Consider the following 19,981-nt stretch of genomic DNA (forward strand, 5'->3'; position numbering starts at 1 on the left):
TTCTGTAGCATGAAAAGCTCAACAATTTCATTTAGAACTTTTAGCTTCTTTCAGTCCATTTATTCTATTTGTGTCTTGTTTTTCTCTCCTTCTGGACTTTTCAAGACCAATGTTACCAACAGCATACAGCTTATCATGTGAGTCTTATTTGACATTTGATGTGGGATTAAAACTGGAGTGGTGTTCAGCATTTCAGAGTATCTTTCATTTTTATTGGTCTCAGGTTCTTGGTCTTCCAACAGAATAAAATTAAATGGGTATGTGTGTGTATACACATATGTTTATGTATATATACATGCACAAATGCACGTGTATATACATAGACATTTATGTAAATGTAATTTTATTTTAAGAATAAATGAGCTTGCCTCAGAAGTAGAAATAGATAATAACTCATAAACAGTTTAGCATGTCAGGATTATATGTGCTTGAATCTTAAGCTCTCCAGGAAAGAGAGTTTAGATATTTATTGTTTGTGCCTATTATGTACTAGGTACTTTGGTATATATTAGCTTAATTCATTTTCATAACAGCTTTGAGAGATGTGTTATTATACTTTGGTTTTATTTCTTCGATGTTCCTCAAGTACCTTAATTCCTATTTCTTCTTTTTATTTTTTTATATAGAATTTTTCACAGATTTGTTTGTCATCCTTGTGCAGGGGTCATGCCAATCTTTTGCATATCATTCTAATATTTTCAGTGAACACTTACTGTTTATTCATCCTGATTACGGGACTTATCATCTTTCTATTATAACAGCCTATTAATTTACCTCCCTGTGTCTGCTTTTGTCACCATCAAGTCTATTCTCATGTAGCTGCCTAAATGATCTATCTAAAATATGGAGACAATCATGTCCTTCGTCTCTTTAAAACTCTTCAGTATCTTCCTACCACCTTTGACCCATATTAGAGCTCCACCTCTTTGGGAATAGAATGAGTTCTTCCTAGATATTAAAATGTATGTAGAGTAGTTGCTCAAAATGTTTAATGATAACATGACTATTCCAGATTCTTTCTACATCATCGTTTAAAAATTCATTCCAGGTCCTCTTTAGGTCCTCCTTAAAAGGTGACACTGGTTGGGTGTGGTGGCTCATGCCTGTAATCCCAGCACTTGGGGAGGCTGAGGCAGGCGGGTCACTTAAGCTCAGGAATTGGAGACCAACCTGGGCAACATCACGAAACCCCGTCTCTACAAAAGAATTAAAAAAAATAGCTGGGTGTGGTGGCATGTGCCTGTGGTCCCAACTACTCGGGAGGTGTAGATGGCAGAATCACCTTAGCCAGGAGGTCGAGGCTGCCATGAGCTGTGATTGCACCACTGCATCCTAGCCTGGACAACAGAGTAAAACCCTGTCTCAAAAAAAAAAAAAAAAGTTGACACTTGTAAAAGGACTGAATGTCTCATATGTTCATATGTCCCTCACTAGTGCAGAGTATGGGAATCTATATTTCAAACTACAAATATTCCCTTAGCTCTTTGTATAATAATATCAAGCTACTGGCTTGCTAAAACTGCAAGATCTTTTCTATAGGAATAACTGCTAAGCCTGTTTTCCTTCATCCTCTATCTGTGCAGCTGAAAGTCTTAGGGCCTTGTTTAATGCTGTATTAGTTTCCTAGAGCTGCTGTAACAAATTAGCACAGACTAAGTGGTGTAAAACAATAGAAGATTATTCTCTTACCGTTCTGGAAGCCAGAAGTCTGAAATCAAAATGTTGGTAGGGCTGTGCTCTCTCTGCAGGCTCTAGGGAAGAATCTCCCTTCCTTGTCTCCCAGCTTCTGGGGGTTTCTGGCAATCTTTGGCATTCCTTGGTTGTAGCAGCATCATGCCAATCTCTGCCTCCATCTTTACACAGCCTGTGTCTCTGTATCCAAAGTTCCCTCTCCTTCCTCTTGTAAACACACGACATTTGATTTAGAGCCTACCTTAATCCAGTATGACCTTATCTTAACTTGATTATATCTGCAAAGACCCTATTTCCAAATGAGGTCACAGTCACAGTACCAGGATTAAGACCTGAACATATCTTTTGGGGGATACAATTGAAACCACTACAAACCTTATTGCATTTTGTCTTATTAATGTTATTTCATTGTTATGTCTGATTCTATAATCCAACGTATTAGCCATTCTTCCACTGGTTTTGTATCAACTACCAAAACAATATGCATTCCTATATGAAGTATCCAAAATAAAAATGTTGACAAAAAGAAAGAAGCACAAAAGCCCTGTGAGTGTCATGCCATTAAATATGTTTTCTCAAGTCAGCTTTAAGCCACTAATCAATATATTTTAAATATGACAGTTTCACTAGGTATAAATCTATCCTATCATGGTACCACTCAATCTATGTATTTCATCAACCTGTCTATTCACTCAATAAATATTTATTGGGTGTCTACAATGTATCAGGCACTGTGCTAGGCTCTAGAGGAGCTTACAGTTGACTCTCCAAGTGCATCCTACTTTGCTGAGATGTACATACTCTCTACAACTTTTCTTTCATGCCCTGTCTAGATTCCTAAAAAAATAGGAAGTTGAAATGAACTTGGGATGACTTATTCATAGGCAGCCAACAATTGCTCCTGTGATCATTATTAATCTTTATTTTCACTGGAGGCTAAAATTTTTGTGGAGAATTTTTTAAGAATCTCCACTCTCCACTGTTCTTAAAAATAATGTTTTAAGCAAGTTTCACTGGCTTTCTTTTTCATTCTTTTTTTTTTTTTTTTCACATAACCGTCATTGCGTTAGATCTTTTTCATTCTTCCAAAATAATTCTATAAACAAGTTGAATAACTCCAGGAAAAAGCCTGATAATATTTTTGTGAGTATCACATTACTTTTATAGAATAACTTACTTTAGGGAGAATTGACATCTTTCAGATATTGAATCTTACTCTTTCTAAGAACATGGTATGTCTTTCCATTTGTTCAAGTCTGTGCCTTTCTTGGGGTGTTTTTTTCTCATATAGATTTTGGAATTGCTTATAGAGCTCTTGCTTAGTATTTTCTTCCATAATTTTTTTGCCATCATAATTGAGATGTATCATTTATTCTATTTTAAAATTTTGAATACATGAAGGCTATTGAGTTTTTGTATGCTGACTTTTTTTTTTTTTTTTTTTTTTTTTTTTTTTTTTTTTTTTTTTTTTTTTTTTTTTTTTTTTTGAGACGGAGTCTCGCTCTGTCGCCCGGGCTGGGGTACCGTGGCCGGATCTCTGTATGCTGACTTTATAACTTTATTTTACTAAATTATTTTCTTTTTGTAGTCATTTTTCCATCTATTCTTTTGGTTTTTCAAGATATACAATTATATGCTCTGCAATAGAAAATAGTTTTGTCCTTTCTTTTCTACTCAATTTTTATACCTCTAATTACTTTCTTGTTTTCTAATTGCATTGGTGCGTATCTCTGATACAGTGTGAAATATAGCAAAGAGAGTGGGTATTCTTGGCTTGTGTTTTACTTTAGTAGGAAAACCTCTTGTATTTCTCTTTTAAGTAAGATATTCTTTTGGGCTGAGGTAAATATACTATGCTGTATCTATCAATTCTTATTTTGTTAAGTTTTTTTTTTTTAACCAAAATGGGTGTTGAGTCAAGTTTATTTTCTGCATCTATGTAGATCATATTACTTCCTCTCTTTACTTTATTAATATGCTGGGTTGAATTTCATCATATTTTAAGAATCTTTGCATTGATATTAATAAGTTAGATTGGTTCATAGGTGTTTTTCTGGGGGGTAGAGTGGGAAGTAATTTTAGTCAGGACCTGGAAACAATGTGATACTCACTACGTAAAGTGGGCCTGGAAATTTTGCTTCCCTTTCTATACTTTGGAATAATATAATAGCATTGGTGTTATCTGATCTTTAAAAGTTTTTTAGAGTTCCCCTGTAAAATCATCTGGCCTGTGCTTTTTTTGTAGTGGAACTCTTTAACTTCTTTCTCTATTTGTTCTATGACACTTGTTCTATTTAGACTTTCTGTTTCTACTGGGGTCAATTTTGGTAAGTTTTATTTCTTTAAAAACTTATGCATTTCATATACGTTTTCAAATTTGTTTGCATAGAATTATGCAAATGACTATTTTAGAAATTTTAAAAATTCCTCTGTTTTGATGTTTATGTTCTGCTTGTCATTTCTAATGCATACAGTCGGACCTCTGTATCTGGGGGTTTTTGCATCCATGGATTCAACCAACAGTAGATCAAAAATATTTGGGAAATAAAAACAGCAAAAATAGTACAATAAAAAAATACAATAGAGTATGACAACTATTCCTATAGCATTACTTTGTATTCAGTGTTATAAACTAGAGATGATTGAAAGTATACAGAAGGATGTGCATAGGTTATATGCAAATGCTATATAATTTTATAAAAAGGACTTGAACATCCAAGGATTTTGGTACCTGCAGGAGGTTAGGGGTGGGGGTGGTTCAGGAACCAATCCCTGGTGTATACTGAGGGATGACTGTATTTAATGTTGTGTATTTGTGCTTTCTCCCCTGCCCCCTTTAAAAAATTTGGTTAGTTAGTGGTTTGTCTATTTTGTTGATTTCTTTTTCAAGAAACTAGTTATTTTTATTTATTGATTGATTAATTCTAGTTTTTGGCATTTCTAAATTAATTTCAGTTTTTATTATTAATTTCTGATTATTTTTTCCTTGATTTCTTTGTTTTATTTTGGTATTCCTCTAGCTTTTTGAGTTGGCTGTTAATTTTTTTTTTTTTAATTTTTATTGGTATAGGCATTTCATGCAATATATTTTTCTTTGACACTTCCTTTATCTATAGCCTACAGATTCTGGTAATGTCAGGCTTTATTATAACTATTTTCAAGAAATTCTGCAATTGAATTTTGCATATTTGCCTTTGACCTAAGAGTGGTTTAAGCCGGGCGCGGTGGCTCAAGCCTGTAATCCCAGCACTTTGGGAGGCCGAGACGGGCGGATCACGAGGTCAGGAGATCGAGACCATCCTGGCGAATACGGTGAAACCCCGTCTCTACTAAAAATACAAAAAATTAGCCGGGCGAGGTGGCGGGTGCCTGTAGTCCCAGCTACTCGGGAGGCTGAGGCAGGAGAATGGCGTAAACCCGGGAGACGGAGCTTGCAGTGAGCTGAGATCCGGCCACTGCACTCCAGCCTGGGAGACAGCGAGACTCCGTCTCAAAAAAAAAAAAAAAAAAAAAAAAAAAGAGTGGTTTAAAAGTGTATACATTTCCATGTGGAAGGGCATTTTTGTTTTTCTGTTTTGTTGTTGATTTCTAATTTTATTGCCTTATGGTCTGAAGATACTATTTACATTATTTCTGTGCTTTAGCGCATTGAGGTTTCTGCTGTGTCATAAGATTTAGTTAGTTTTTGTGAATACCACATATGTATTTAAAAATAAGTTGTAATCTCTATTATTATTGATACAATAATATGAGTTTGATGTATACTGTATCTATGAGATCTACCTTATTAATGTTGTCTAGGTCTTTTATAACTTTTATTAATTTTTAGTCCACTTGATCTTGGATTGTGAGAGGTATGTTAAAGTCTCCTATTATTAGTGTGTTTCTATCTATTTCCCCTTGCATCTTCTGTTGGTTGCTGCTTAATTGAAGTTATTACTGTGTTACTGGGTGCATAAATACTAATAACTAATATCTTCATTGTGAATGGTAGCCTTAAACATTATAAAGGCCACTTCTTTCTCTATTTTGATGCTTTTTGGTCTGAATTCCACCTTGTCAGATATTACGATTATGACCCCATTTTCTTTTTATTTGTGTTTGCCTGATATATCTTTCGCCATCCTTTTATTTTTAACTCTTTTGAATCTCTTTGTTTTAGGTGTGTCTCTTGTATTCTGCATAGTGTTGGATTTTGCTTTATTAGCCAATCTAAAAATCCTTTTCTTTTAATAGGTGAGTTAAGCCCATTTACATCTATTGATATGATTAATATGTTTGGCCTCAGTTCTATCATATTGTTTTATTTTTATGTATTTTATATCTAAACTCTTTCATTATGCAATGGGTTTTATTTGCTCATTTTTTTCTATTGGTTAACTTTATACTAAGACTTCTACATAATACTGCTAGTCCACTCGTTTTTGGACTAACTAGTTCCCTACATTGAATAATATTGCAATTAGCTTGTAACCTCTTCTGTCTCCCCGCCTTCTGACCCGGTATCTGATATACAATAGTGTCATTTTGTTTACAATTAATACCTATTAGACAATCATATCCGTATGCCCTTCATGCCCCCTGATTTTTGATAATTGTATTATAGCTACTATATTTTCTTTCTTTTTTTTTATTTTTTATTTTTTTGAGACGGAGTCTCGCTCTGTCGCCCAGGCTGGAGTGCAGTGGCACAATCTCGGCTCACTGCAAGCTCTGCCTCCCAGGTTCACGCCATTCTCCTGCCTCAGCCTCCCAAGTAGCTGGGACTACAGGTGCCCGCCACCTCGCCCGGCTAGTTTTTTGTATTTTTAGTAGAGACAGGGTTTCACCGTATTAGCCAGGATGGTCTCTATCTCCTGACCTCATGATCAGCCTGCCTCGGCCTCCCAAAGTGCCGGGATTACAGTCGGTGAGCCACCGCGCCCGGCCTATAGCTACTATATTTTGTTTCTTATAATCGTGGTTTAGCTTTGTTTTACAGGTAAATTTATATTTAATACTCATCACTCATTCTTATACTGCTGTCTTTCAGTCTTTTTCGTTGTCCTAATCTCCATTTCTAATAGATCCTTTAGGAAGGACTTACAGAATCAATTATTGCCTGAGTTTTGGCAAGTTTATAATAGTTTGCAACTTTGTACTTGGAGGTCAGCTTGGGTGGATATAAAATCTTTGACTTATATTTCGCCAATTTGAGTATTTTAAATTTGTCACCTCATTTTTTTTGGCATTAAGAATTGGTGAAAAGTCCAGTGACAATCTTGTTTTCTTAGTGGCTTAGTCTTTTTTTAAAATCTGCTTTTAAGTAGCCTTAACTACAATATGATTCATTGTTGGGTCGTGCTGAAATGATTGCAGTATGTCCTTTCAATAATTTCAAGATTTTTTTTTTTTTTATTTTAGGAAATACGGTTTCTGAAGATATAGTTTTAATGCTTGTTTTGTTCCATTGTTTGGCATTGTCCCTTGCAATCCCTATCATATGTGTGTTGGGTATTTTTTACTTATCTTCTGTATGGATCATTTTCTATTGTACGCTTTAAAAATCTCTTCCTTTATTTCTTTTAGATTTTTTCAGAATTACCCATATAATATACCTTTATTAGTCTACATGTGAACTAGCCTATTCATGGTGATTCTACATGTATATATAACTATATATTTATTTAGCCCTTATTTTGAAATGTTAAATTTAAATAAAAAGTCAGTAACATTCAGTTGAATATTATCTTATTTTGCATAAATTCAGCTTATTCGTTATAGGTAAGTACAAGCATTTGACTACTATCACCATGTCTTCTAATGTAGACATGCCCAAATACATACATAGTAAGGTACGTGTCATTTTGTCCTCTTTTTGTTTATGTGGAAATAGTGATAAATAATAAAATTCACCAATTTGCAAAGCACAGATTGATGAATTTTGCTAAGAATATACAGTCATGTAACCACTACTGCCATAAAGACCCATATCCTGACCAGACATGGTGCCTTCTGTCTGTGATCCCAGCACTTTGGGAGGCCAAGGTGAGTGGATCACTTAAAGTCAGGAATTTGAGACCAGCCTGGCCAACATGGCGAAACCCTATCTCTAGTAAAAATACAAAAATTAGCCGGGCATAGTGGCGTATGCCTGTAATCCCAGCACTTTGGGAGGCTGAGGTGGGCAGATCACTTTAGGTAAGGAGTCTGAGATCAGCCCGGCCAACATGGCAAAACCCTGTCTCTACTGAAAATATAAAAATTAGCCGGGCGTAGTGGCGCACACCTGTAGTCCCAGCTACTCGGCAGGTTGAGGCAGGAGAATCGCTTAAGCCTAGGAAGCCGAGGTTGCAGGGAGCTGAGATTGCGCCACTGTACTCCAGCCTGGGCAACAGAATGGGACTCAGTCTCTAAATAAATAAATAAATGCCCTTATCTTTATCTTAGAAAGATTCCTTGTATCCTTTGCTCTTGATCCCTTCCTTCAACTCCCCTTTCCAGGAAGACATTGCTTTCCTTTTTGTTATTAGTGTTGCCTTTTATAGAATTTCATGTAAATGGAATCATTCAGTGCATAGTCTTTTCTGACTTCTTTTTTTTTTTTTTTCTCGAGACGGAGTCTTGCTCTGTTGCCCAGGCTGGAGTGCAATGGCACAATCTCGGCTTGCTGCAACCTCTGCCTCTTGGGTTCAAGCGATTCTCCTGCCTCAGCCTCCCCAGTACTTGGGATTACAGGTGCACACCACCATGCCTGGCTAATTCTTTTGTATTTTTGGTAGAGACAGGGTTTTACCATGTTAGGCAGGCTGGTCTCGAACTCCTGACCTTGTGATCCACCTGCCTCGGGCTCCCAAAGTGCTGGGATTACAGGTGTGAGCCACCACACCCGGCTTTCTGTCTGACTTCTTTTATTTAGCATAATGTTTTGGGGAGTCACTCATGTTGGGTTAATTAATATTTTGTTTTTATTGCTCTATATAGTCCATGGCATTTGTATATTACAATTTGTTTATCCATTCACCCGTTGATAGAAATTTGGGTTGTTTTCAGTTTTGGGCCATTATGAATATTTGCATACCTGGTTTCATGTGGACATATGTTTTTATTTCTCTAGGTTGAATACCTAGGAATGGAATTGCTTGATAATATGGTTGATGAATGTTTACCTTTATAAGGTATTCCTATACTATTTTGCAAAGTAGCTGTAATGTTTTATGTTCCCACCAGCAATGCAGGACAGAGTTTCAGTTGATCTGCATCTTCACCAACACTTGGTATTCACAGTCTATTTAACTTTAGTCTTTCTAGTTGGTGTGCAGTGGTATCTTGTGGTTTTAATGAGCATTTCTCTGAGGATTAGTGATGTTGAACATTTTTTTATGTGCCAGTTGACTATTTGTATATCTTCTTTTGGGAAATTTCTGTTCCAATCTTTGGTCTATTTTTATTGGATTTTTTTGGTCTTTTTATTGAGTTTTAAGAGTTCTTTATATATTCCGAATACAAGTTCGTTGCTTTGAAACATTTTGCTTCCAATCTGTGGTTTACCTTTGTGTTTTCTTAACAATGACTTTCGAGAAGCGAGACTTTTAAATTATGCAACCCATTTTCAATTTTTTTTTCTTTTATCATTTGCACTTTTGGTATCTTGTTTAAGGAATCTTTACCTAAACCAATGTCACAAAAATTTTCTTCAGTATTTTCTTCTAGAAGTTTAATGGTTTTATCTCTAACATTTAGGTTTATAAACATTTTTGAGTTAATTTTTATGTATAAAGTGAGGTAAAGTTTGAGGTTCATTATTTCCATGTACAATATCCAGTTGTATCTTATCTCTATTGGATTATCCTGGTACCTTTGTTGACAGTCAATCACTCATATATGTGTGGGTCTATCTCTGGACTCTATTTTGTTTTTTCATCTATTCTTATGTCAATGGCATATGATCTTTAGTACTATCAGTCTTCCAACTTTGTTCTTGTTTTTCAAAATTATTTCAACTATTTTAAGTCCTTTACTTTCCAAGTAAATTTTTAAATCAACTTGTAATTTGCTTCAAAGGAAGCTTATTTGGATTTTGGTCTATAGATCCATTTGGAGAGCATTACTTTCTTATCATTCCTTGGAATTACATATATCTAAACTTATTTTTGTCTTGTTTAATTCTCTTTTGCAATATTTGGTAGTTGTCACATCTTTTCAAAAAAAACATCTTTTCAAAAAAAGTATATTTGTGAGTGGATTTGTTTTTTCAAGTTTTATTTCCTAATTATTTGTTGTTAGTATAGATAAATACAATAGCTTTTTCATGTTGGTCTTATATCCTGTACCCCTGTGACACTCACGTATTTGATGAGTAGTTTAAAAAAAGAAAAAAATGTATGTATAATTTAAGGTTTTCAGTATGCATTTTTATGCCATTTGTGAATAAAGATAATTTTACGTCTGCCTTTCTAATCTGTATGCCTTTTATTTCTTTTTATTGCTGATTGCACTGGCTAGGACCTTCAGAACAATGCTAAATAAAAGCTATGTGAGTGAGTGTTCTTGCCTTGTTCTTGACCTTAGGTGGAAAGCTTTGAGCCTTTCAGAATGTTAGACCAAACTTGCATTCCTTTATTCCTGAATTAAACCCTATTTGGTCATAATGTATTCTTCTAAAAATATTGTTGGATTCAGTTTTCTAATATTTAGTTAGGGAGTTTTGTATCTGTGTTTTCATGGGATACACTGGTCTGTAGTTTTCTTGTGATATCTTTGTCTGGTTTTGAAATCAGGATAAAATTGGCTTCATGAAATGAGTTGGGAAGTGTTTCCTTTTCTACATTTTCTGAAAAGGTTTGTGTAGAATTGATAACGATTCCTTGATTTTTTGATAAATTCACCATTGAAGCCATCAGAGCCTGGAGGTTCTTTTTTTTTGTGGGAAGGTTTCAAATTTTAAATTCAGTTTCTTCAATTGATGAAGATTTCACAATTTTTGTTTGCTTTAAATTCTTCTTAAGTCAGTTATGGTTATTTGTGTCTTTTAAGGAATTTGTCCATTTTGTCCATTTGATAAATTTGTCTAGTTGCCATTTACTGGTATAAAGTTATTTATAATAATCCCTTATAATTCTTTTTCTATCTATAGAATTTGTTGCTATGTTCCTCTTTTATTTCTGATATTGGCAATTTATGTCTCTTTTTTTCTTGACCTGTTTGGTTAGAGGTTTATACATTTTATTCATGAACCAACTTTTGGTTTCAATGATTTTCTCTATTGTTTCTCTGTTTCCTATTTTATTGATTTTTGTACATAATTATTTATACCATTTCCTTCCTTTGGTTTGTTTGGGTTTTAATTTGCTCTTCTTTTTCTAGCTTCTGAAAGTGAAAACTGTATTATTAATTTGAAGACTTTCTTCTTTTCTAATATAGGCACTTAAAAGCTGTGCATTTCTTCATAAGTCCTGCTTTAGGCACATTCTACCAGTTTTGTATTTTCATTATTCAGTTCAAAATATTCTCTAATTTATCTTGCAATTTTTTCCTTTGACCCAAAGTTTCTTTCTTTAGAAGTGTGTGTGGTTTTTTGGGGGGGATCGGGGTAGGGGGATGGAGTTTTGCTCTGTTGCCCACAGTGGAGTGCAGTGGCACAATCTCAGCTCACTGCAACCTCCACCTCCCAGGTTCAAGCGATTCTCTTGCCTCAGTCTCCCGAATAGCTGGGATTACAGACATGTGCCACCATGCTTGACTAGTCTGCATTTTCAGTAGAGACGGGGATTCATCACGTTGGCCAGTCTGGTCTCAAACTCCTGACCTCAGATGATCCACCTGCCTTGGCCTCACAAAGTTCTGGGATTACAGGCGTGAGCCACCGTGCCTAGCCTAGAAGTGTGTTGTTTAATTTCCAAGTATTTGGGATTTTCCTGGTTATCTTGTTTTTGATTTCTAACTTAATTCTATTTTTGTTAGAGAATATATTCTGTATGCTTTCAATCTTTTGACATTTATTAAGACTTGTTTTATGACCTCAAACATAGTCTATACTGGTAAACATTCTATGTGCCAATTGAAAACAAAATGTATTTTTAAATTGTTGGGTGATGTGTTGAAATCTTCTATGCATTGGCTGATTTTTGTCTAGTTTTTCTAATAGTTGCTGTTAACGCATATTGCAGTCTTTAGATTATGGAATTCCTTTTCCCTTTAAACCTGTCATTTTTGCTTCATGTGTTTGGAAGCTCTGTTACTGGGTTCATACACTTTTATGATTGCTATGTTTTCCTGTTGAATACCTCTTTTATGTTTATGAAATGTCTTTTAAATTCTTGTTAATATATGTTGCTTTGAAATCTATTTTATCTGATATTAATATTGCTACTCCAGACTACCTTCACATACTGTTTATCTGGTTTATGTTTCCCATTCATTTCCTTTCACCCTTTAAAGTTTTCCTACTGTCTTTTTAAATATTCTCTTTTGCATTTTTAAAATACTGGTTGACTGAGCAATTATTATGTACATCCTTAATTTTTCACAGTTAATAATGTACTACCTCATTTAAAATATAGAAATCTTCCAACTTTATAGGCCCTTATCCCTCTTTATTTTATACTTATTTTATGTAATACATCTACATATGTTATAAACCCCACAAGACAATGCTGTAACTTTAATTTTAAAATTACATGGTTAATAAAGAAATTAACAGGAAAAAGAAAGTATAGTCTTTGGCATTTACCAAGATATTTACCATTTCTGGTGCTCTTTGTTTTTTTTTTTTCCTGAGGGCTCCAGTTTCTATCTGAAATTTATTTTCTTTAGCCTGAAAAACTTTCCTTCACATATTTTGTAGTATAGCTCTACTTGTGACCAAATGTTTTAGATTTCTTTTGTCTGAAAAAGTCTTTATTTTACTTTTATATTCTTGAATAATATTTTTACTGAATACAGGATTTTGCTTCGACATTTTCCTTTGAGTACTTTAAAAATGTTATTCCCTCTGGCCTTCTTGGTTTCAGAGGTGAATTCAGCCATTACTTGCCATATATCCATAAAATGTATGTGAATTATTGTTTTTCTCTTGCTGGTTTGAAGATCTACTCTTTGACTTTCAACAGTCTGAGTGTCATGTGGGCTTCTATTGGCCTGGGCCTCTGGGTGTTCATTCTGCTTGGTGTTTGTCATTTCACATCTGAAAATTTCTGCCTGTTACCAAATCTGAGGACTCTTTGGCTATTATTTCTCAAATATTTTCTCAGCCCCATTCTTTTTGTCCTCTCCTTTTGGTATTCCCATCACACATATGTACCTCTTACTGTTTGATGCTACCTAACCAACCTCTGAGGCTCGCTGCTGCTTCTTTTTTTTTTTAATCGTTTCTCTCCTCTGTTCTTCACCTTGGATACTTTCTATTGCTCTATTTTCAAGTTCACGTATTCTTTCCTCTGTCATGTCTGTTTCTAATGGCTGTAAGCTCATTCGGTTAATTTTTTTAATTTCTGAAATTGTTTTTCAGTTCTAGAATTTCCATCTTGTTCTTCTTGTATGATTTTTTAAAATTTCTGCTGAGACTTCCCATTTCTCTGATGAGAGTTTCATGCATTGAAAACATGTTTTGTTTTACTTAATTGAAGATAGTTTTAGCAATTCATTAAACTCCTGTCTGTTAGTTCCAGCATCTATTTCCTTTCAGGATCAGAATATACTGACTTTTCTTGTGGGAATGTGTTTTATTTTCTTGGTTCTTCTTATTCTGGGTCATTTTGAGTTGTATCCCGGATATTATGAATGTTAAGTTTTGGAGACTTTGGGCTCTACTATTTCCCACTGATGAGGTGTTGTTTCCTTTGTTTTATGAGTAGTTTTCCTGACTGGGATTAAATTGCAAACTCTGTTCTCATGCAGCAATTCCTTACTTTGTTCAGATCTTTTGTCTTTAGCTGGGCTGATTTGAGTCTATTTTGCACTTGTGTGGTTCAGGGGGTCAGTCAGAGATGTCAGAGTTTGGGGATCCAGAGTTTAGGGTTTTTTTTCCTTGTGGAGTTCCCTCACTTGCTTCAGGAAAGTAGTTTTTGGTTTGTTCATTTTTAGAATCTGCTCCATCACTTTCAGATCTTATCACCGGAGGAACTCCCTCCTTGCTTTGACTCCTGTTTTCAGACTGGGCCCCAGCTTCCAGTGAGTAGCTGTTGATGACTTGAGAGTTCTGTTCTGAAGACCATCAGAGACCCGACTGCCTTCCTTTCGTGTCTTCCTGTGTGGATGCTGAAGCCACATGGCTGTGTGGCTATCAGCAGTCTGTCCCCATCCTTTCATATTTAGTCCACGGTGATACTTTGTCTCCTAATTTTGTTGTAGAGATTGTCAGTGGGTCTTTGGTTTTGTTATCCTCATTGATCTGTCTGTTTTTAACAGAGGGCCCCGGGTTGACTCAAAAACTATGCTGCTACCACTGTCTTTGCAGAATCCTCCTCTTTTACCATATTTAAGCTGATTATTTTTGAGTGCTTAAACTCTAGTCTCTGGTTTTTAGATCCATTTATTAAATAAATGGCTGCTGCCTTTAGAACCAGGCTTGTGGCTATTCATCTACTGTTTGTTTCTGGATCAAAATGAAGTCACAGCAGCTCTTTATTCTTTAATAAAGAAATGATTATCAAAAGTCGTGAATACAGGGCACAGGCGTGATGGTGCGTGCCTTTAATCCCAGCTACTTGGGAAGATGAAGCCAGAGGATGGCTTGAGGCCAGGAGTTTGAGGTTGCAGTGAGCAGTGACTGCACCACTGCACTCCAGCCTGGGCAACAGAACAAGACTTTGTCTCTAAAAAAAAAAAAAAAAAAAAAAAAAACCAACTTGTAAATATGGGAGCCTTCTCAACAATGACAATATGCATATTGTGTTTTTCTTATGCCACTGGGATCATGCTTGCCCTTCAGTTTTTTGAATTAAATAATTTAATGTTTGGATAATACATCATCAGGGGATGAAACTGAAAAGCAAGGGAATGATAAATGAAAACATTAGAAAGGGACTTATATCTACGGTGTGTGAGGGGGGATTAAATCAGCGGTAGGTGCAGATAAGATAGGAAATGTTCTATCTTTTAATCTGGTGGTGGGTAAATGGGTGTACATTATTATTACTTTTGAAAGTGTATACATAATTGTATGCCCTCTTTCATATCATGAAGATGTGCTAAACAGTCTCTGGGACACAATCTAAATTCAGCTTCCTTGAGAGCTCCTCTTTGGGAGGTCACTGAGCAAAGTCAGAAGTGAGTCCTGGGAAAGAAGGGGTTCCTCCCTGTTGAGGCTTTGGTGGTGCTGTCATGTGGGCCAGGGGGCCTCTGACCAGAAATGTGGTCAGGGAGTGGGTTACCCTCTGTTTTCTGCTTAAGCTCAACGTGACCTGCCTCTAGCTCTTAGAAGCAGGTCAAAGCAGACACTTTCTGTGGGGGTAAAACGAGTGTCCTTAGCTGTTTGAGGCCACTGTGGAGGAAAGCAGGAACTTTATTGGCTCAAGAACAAATATCTGGGCCACGCTTGCCGAGGCATTCTGCATTGGGTTAAAAGCATGGTCTGGGGTTCTTGGTGATGGCAACTTTCAGGAATTTGTCTCTCGAACCGCATTGCTCTGACCTTGACTGATTGCCCTCTATGCCTGATACACAACCGGGTGTTTCTTCTCCCAGGAGAAACAATGCATCTATGAATGTCTAAATATGCCTTTATTTTTGATTTGTAGTTTGCCTGAATGTAGAATTCTACTTTGGGAACGTTGTTTTTCAGAGTTTTGAAGGCATTACTTCATCCTTATCTTGTTTCCAGTGTTGCTTTGGAGAATTTGAAAGCCATTTTGATTCTTGATCTTTCTTAAGTAATATAAAAAATTAAAAAATTCTCTAGAAGAATGTAGTCTTTTCTTTGTCCCTAGCTTCTGACATTTCATAACAATGTGCATTGCTGTGTCTATTTTTACTCATTGTGGTGGGCTCTTTTAATCCACCTTTATCTAAAAAGTTCTTAACTAATTTTGTTACTATTTTTACTCATTGTGGTGGGCTCTTTTAATCCACCTTTATCTAAAAAGTTCTTAACTAATTTTGTTAATAGTTTTAACTCTTTTGGTTTTGCTATTGCCTTTTTCTGAAACTCCTTATATTCTGATATTGGCTATCCTGTATTTGTCATTTCTCTTTTATTTTGTCTATTGCTGTACTTTGGGGAAATTTTCTCAATTGTATCTTCTAAACCTTCTATTGATTATTCCTGGGATTATGTTTTTGATCTACAAAAACTTTTTTTCTTCACTGTATGTTGTTTTTCTAACAACACAACAGCATTCATTCACAGGTAGAGTATCTTATCTTTCTAATATTAGTAACAGTTTTTTTTTTGTTTGTTTTTTTAAGATAAAGTTTTCTTCTTCCCTACAGACTCTTTCTCTCCAAGTTGATTTTCTCTCCTTCTGGTCTTACAGTTAGAGGCTTTCTTTAGATTGTTGGCCATCCTTCCCTGTCTACTCACAATTAAGGGCTGAAACTAAGAAGCTGACCTGAGCAGGTTAGAGGGTCATTTACTGGGGGCACCCCTGGTGTCACTGTCTTCAGACCTTTCCTCTTTGACTTTGTCAGATTCACAGAAGGAAGGAGGAAAAAAAGAGGCTTCTAGTCTCCAGCCTGAAGGGTAAGGGTCTAGCTGCCAGGGGTTGGAGGGCAGGGTTTGGTTGTGCTCTGCATTTAGCATTTACACTTCATATAGCCAGCAAATCCCCTTGGTTAGGTAGATTATCCTGGCTTTCCATTCTGTTTGGTCTCTGCCATTCCGGAGATCCTCTGATGTGTCTCTCTTCTGGCAATGAACTTGAGATTTTCTGAGTCGAGGAAAGGTGCTCTGTCAGGTATGTGAAGTAGGGGAGAAAATTTAGGGTTCTCATTGCTCTTAAACAGTTTTCAGCCAATCCCCTTCATTTTTTTAGCACCCTCTTCTGCCCCTTACTTCTTGTTCCAAAGCTATCTGTTGCTGCCATTTCTGTGCCTTTTGAGAAGCCTGAAATGCACACTAGTTGGTTCTTGGCTTTGGAATCAGTTGGTTCTTAGCACTGCTGCTGGCCTGGGATTTGACTTTTTCTGGTCTCTTCCAAGTCAACTGCTACTTCTCTATTGGCTTTGAAGCTTCCAAAAATGATCTCACTTTGTGTTTTCTTGCCTTGTCTCCTTTTCTTCTTGTCTTTGAAAAATGCTTTTACTGTAATTTGGTGACATTTTAGTTGTGTATGATTTAGATGATTGTCTTCACTTTGCAGTCCTGACCCAGAACCTTTCTCTTACTTTTCCATGCCTAGCATCTTCTCATCCTTCATGTCTTACTTAAATATTATCTCTTCTGAAAGGTCTTCCCGGACTATCCTGTTTCAAGAAGGCATTTCCCAGCCGCTTCTTTAGTCTGTATTTGAGTCTCTTGTAATATCTTTATAGACCTTTAAAAAATATTTACTGTCTTTTCGCTCATTTTTCACACTTTCTCATATGCTGCATGACATCAGGGACTGTGGCTGTCTTGTGCACTGTTACATCCCCAGCAACTGGCACATAGTTAACGACAATGAACGTTTACTGAATGTGTGAAAGAACAGATTATACCTGGACAGCATGATTTTTTTTTTTTTTTTTTTTTTTTTTGAGATGGAGTTTCGCTCTCGTCACCCAGGCTGGAGGGCTGGAGTGCAATGGCGTGATCTCAGCTCACAGCAACCTCCGCCTCCCAGGTTCAAGCAATTCTCCTTCCTTAACCTCCAGAGTAACTGGGATTACAGGTGCTCACCACCATGCCCAGCTAATTTTTGTATTTTTAGTAGAGATGGGGTTTCACCATGTTGGCCAGGCTGGTCTTGACCCCTGACCTCAGGATGACCCACCCACCTCGGCCTCCCAAAGCGCTGGGATTATAGAAGTGAGCCACTGCGCCTGGCCGAATTTTTTAAATTGATAACAATTTTCTCAGTTTTCTCATCAGTAAAGAAATAAGAGCAGGGAAATAAAAGAGCACCTACCTCATAGAATTGTTGTGAGGCTTAGAGAGTTAAAAGGATAGAACAATGCCTGGCACATGGGAAACACTATAACAATACTGTTATAGTTTTAAGAGTCTTAAAAACAGTCTTTAGAGAGTTGTAATTTTATATTTAATTGTGGTTCAATTTTGTTCAAGTAAAATTTTTGCTGTGTGATGGGCTGAATTATTCTTCTGAATTGTGTAGTACGTTCTGAATCAAAGTACATCTGAATTTTGACTCCAGGTTGATCACGAATGGCAACTTGAATTTTCGCACTGTCATGGAAGAGAATCGCGCTTCCACAGGAAAGTGGATCCCAAATAATTCCCAGAGGTTTTCCACATTGCCAGACATTTAAGGACAGTGCTGGCTACGATGCATCTTCTTGTTTAGGCAATTCTGGGCTATCTGTGTCTTCTTAGGGAGTAGAATTTATTTTCATTGCAATCATTTTGTTTTGAAATTGAGCCACATTGGATAGGTGGTTAATACTTCAGATACGTCTTGAGTATTGCACTTAGTTGTAGAAACTTAAAGAATGATTCATAATCATCAGCCTTTGTATATCCCTAAAATTATTTAATTTTCACCAAATAATTCCTCGGTTCTTCAAAAACCTATGATTTTTTTAAATAGAGAGCTCAGTGAAATTTAGTAATGAGAGATTAAATAATTTTCTAGCTTTCATTTGCTAAATCCATATGTCTGAATTTATACTTTCTTGAAAAGATCAGTAATGCTCTTGTTTCTCTCCCTCCCCTTGCAGTTTCAAGTAAAATAAGCACAGTATGTCTTATCTCATCAATTAGAAAGTGCAAGCTTGTGAGTCACTCTTCCAGTGGGGTAGGAAGTACTTAAAATTTGGCCTCAGATTCTCTGATTTCAAAATCTTGATCTGAGGAAGCTGCTCAGTAAACTTTGAAAAACAAGTCTTTATAACCTAACCCAGTTGCATCAAAATAGAATAGATTTCCATGTTCTGTGTCAAATTATTACATAACCAACATTCAACTTGAAGAAAATTCACTGGCTGTATCAATTTCTTCATCACATCATGAAATGAATCTGACTTTCAAAGTTTCTAGTACAAGCTCTCTTGACCAATAGTGCATTAGAAACTGGAATAGAAACCTCCTTTTTTGAGGAGGAATAGATTGTTTGAGGGGAATACATTTTTTTCCCTTTTCTTTATTGCAAGTGTCCCATCGCTGGGACCTGGGAAGCAGTTCCATGTTTAGACTTTTTAAATCTTTTTTTTTTTTTTTGAGTCAGGGTCTCACTCTGTCACCCAAGCTGGAGTGCAGTGGTGCCATCAAGGGTCACAGCCTCAATCTTCTGGGCTCAGGCCACTCTCCCAGCTCAGTCTCCCAAGTAGCTGGGACTACAGGTATCACTATGACACTTGGTTATTAAAAAATTTTTATTTTGTTGAAATGGGATCTCACTTATGTTGCCCAGGCTAGTCTTGAACTACTGAGGTCAAGTCATTCACCTGCCTCAGCCTCCCAAAGTGCTGGGATTACAGGCATGAGCCATCACATCTGGCCTAGACTTTTTTCCATTGACAGGTGTTAGGTCTTACTAATTCATGTGTGAAAGCTAACTAGATGGTTTTATGTATGTATGTACGGATGTGTGTGTGTGTATTCATAGTGTACTAAAATGTGCAGTGGGGGTCTCAGCTAGTTCAAATGTTTCTCTTTATAGGTGACATATCAGGAAATGGCTCTATCATTTACCTCCTACATGATCTTGGGCAAGTTACTTAACCTCTCTCAGCCTCAGTTTTTTCATTGGTAATGTGGAAATAATAGCAACACAGCTATTTTTATGTTTACCAGCATATAGTAAACACTCAGAATTTAGAATTATTATTGTGATTATTGTGACCTTCTAGAGGTAAGGATTTTGTCTTATTTATGTTGATATATCGAAGTGCTTCATTAATCACTATCTGATGAATGAATAAGAACACCGGTATCTTTCCTTTCACTTCTGCTGCTTAACTTGTTGCTAATGTCTAAAATTCCCTAGACTGGACATTTTGCTTTTCACATGTTAAATGCTGAAAAAATTTAATTAAATAATGTATGTGGAGTACTTTGAAAAATGTAAATGGCCATACAAATGTAATGGATGATGATGATGATGATGTTGATGATGCTAATGATGATGATAGTGTTGGAGTCACTTGCCAAAGAACAGGAATGTTCTTTGCTGACTTCCCCTGTCTGCTGAAAGTGCCAGGTAGAATTTGCTAC

At 36.1% G+C, this 19,981-nt stretch overlaps 1 protein-coding gene and 1 pseudogene across 4 annotated transcripts in view; one reads left to right on the forward strand and one right to left on the reverse strand.

Moving 5' to 3' along the window:
- The window catches only part of UNC79 (unc-79 homolog, NALCN channel complex subunit), a 279,067-nt gene that overhangs the window by 7,329 nt on the left and 251,757 nt on the right, over positions 1-19,981 (forward strand). The window lies entirely within an intron of this gene.
- LOC119619114 (U6 spliceosomal RNA) lies at positions 617-717 on the reverse strand (annotated as a pseudogene).

Source organism: Chlorocebus sabaeus, chromosome 24, assembly GCF_047675955.1.
Source record: "Chlorocebus sabaeus isolate Y175 chromosome 24, mChlSab1.0.hap1, whole genome shotgun sequence".
Classification (NCBI taxonomy): Eukaryota; Metazoa; Chordata; class Mammalia; order Primates; family Cercopithecidae; genus Chlorocebus; species Chlorocebus sabaeus.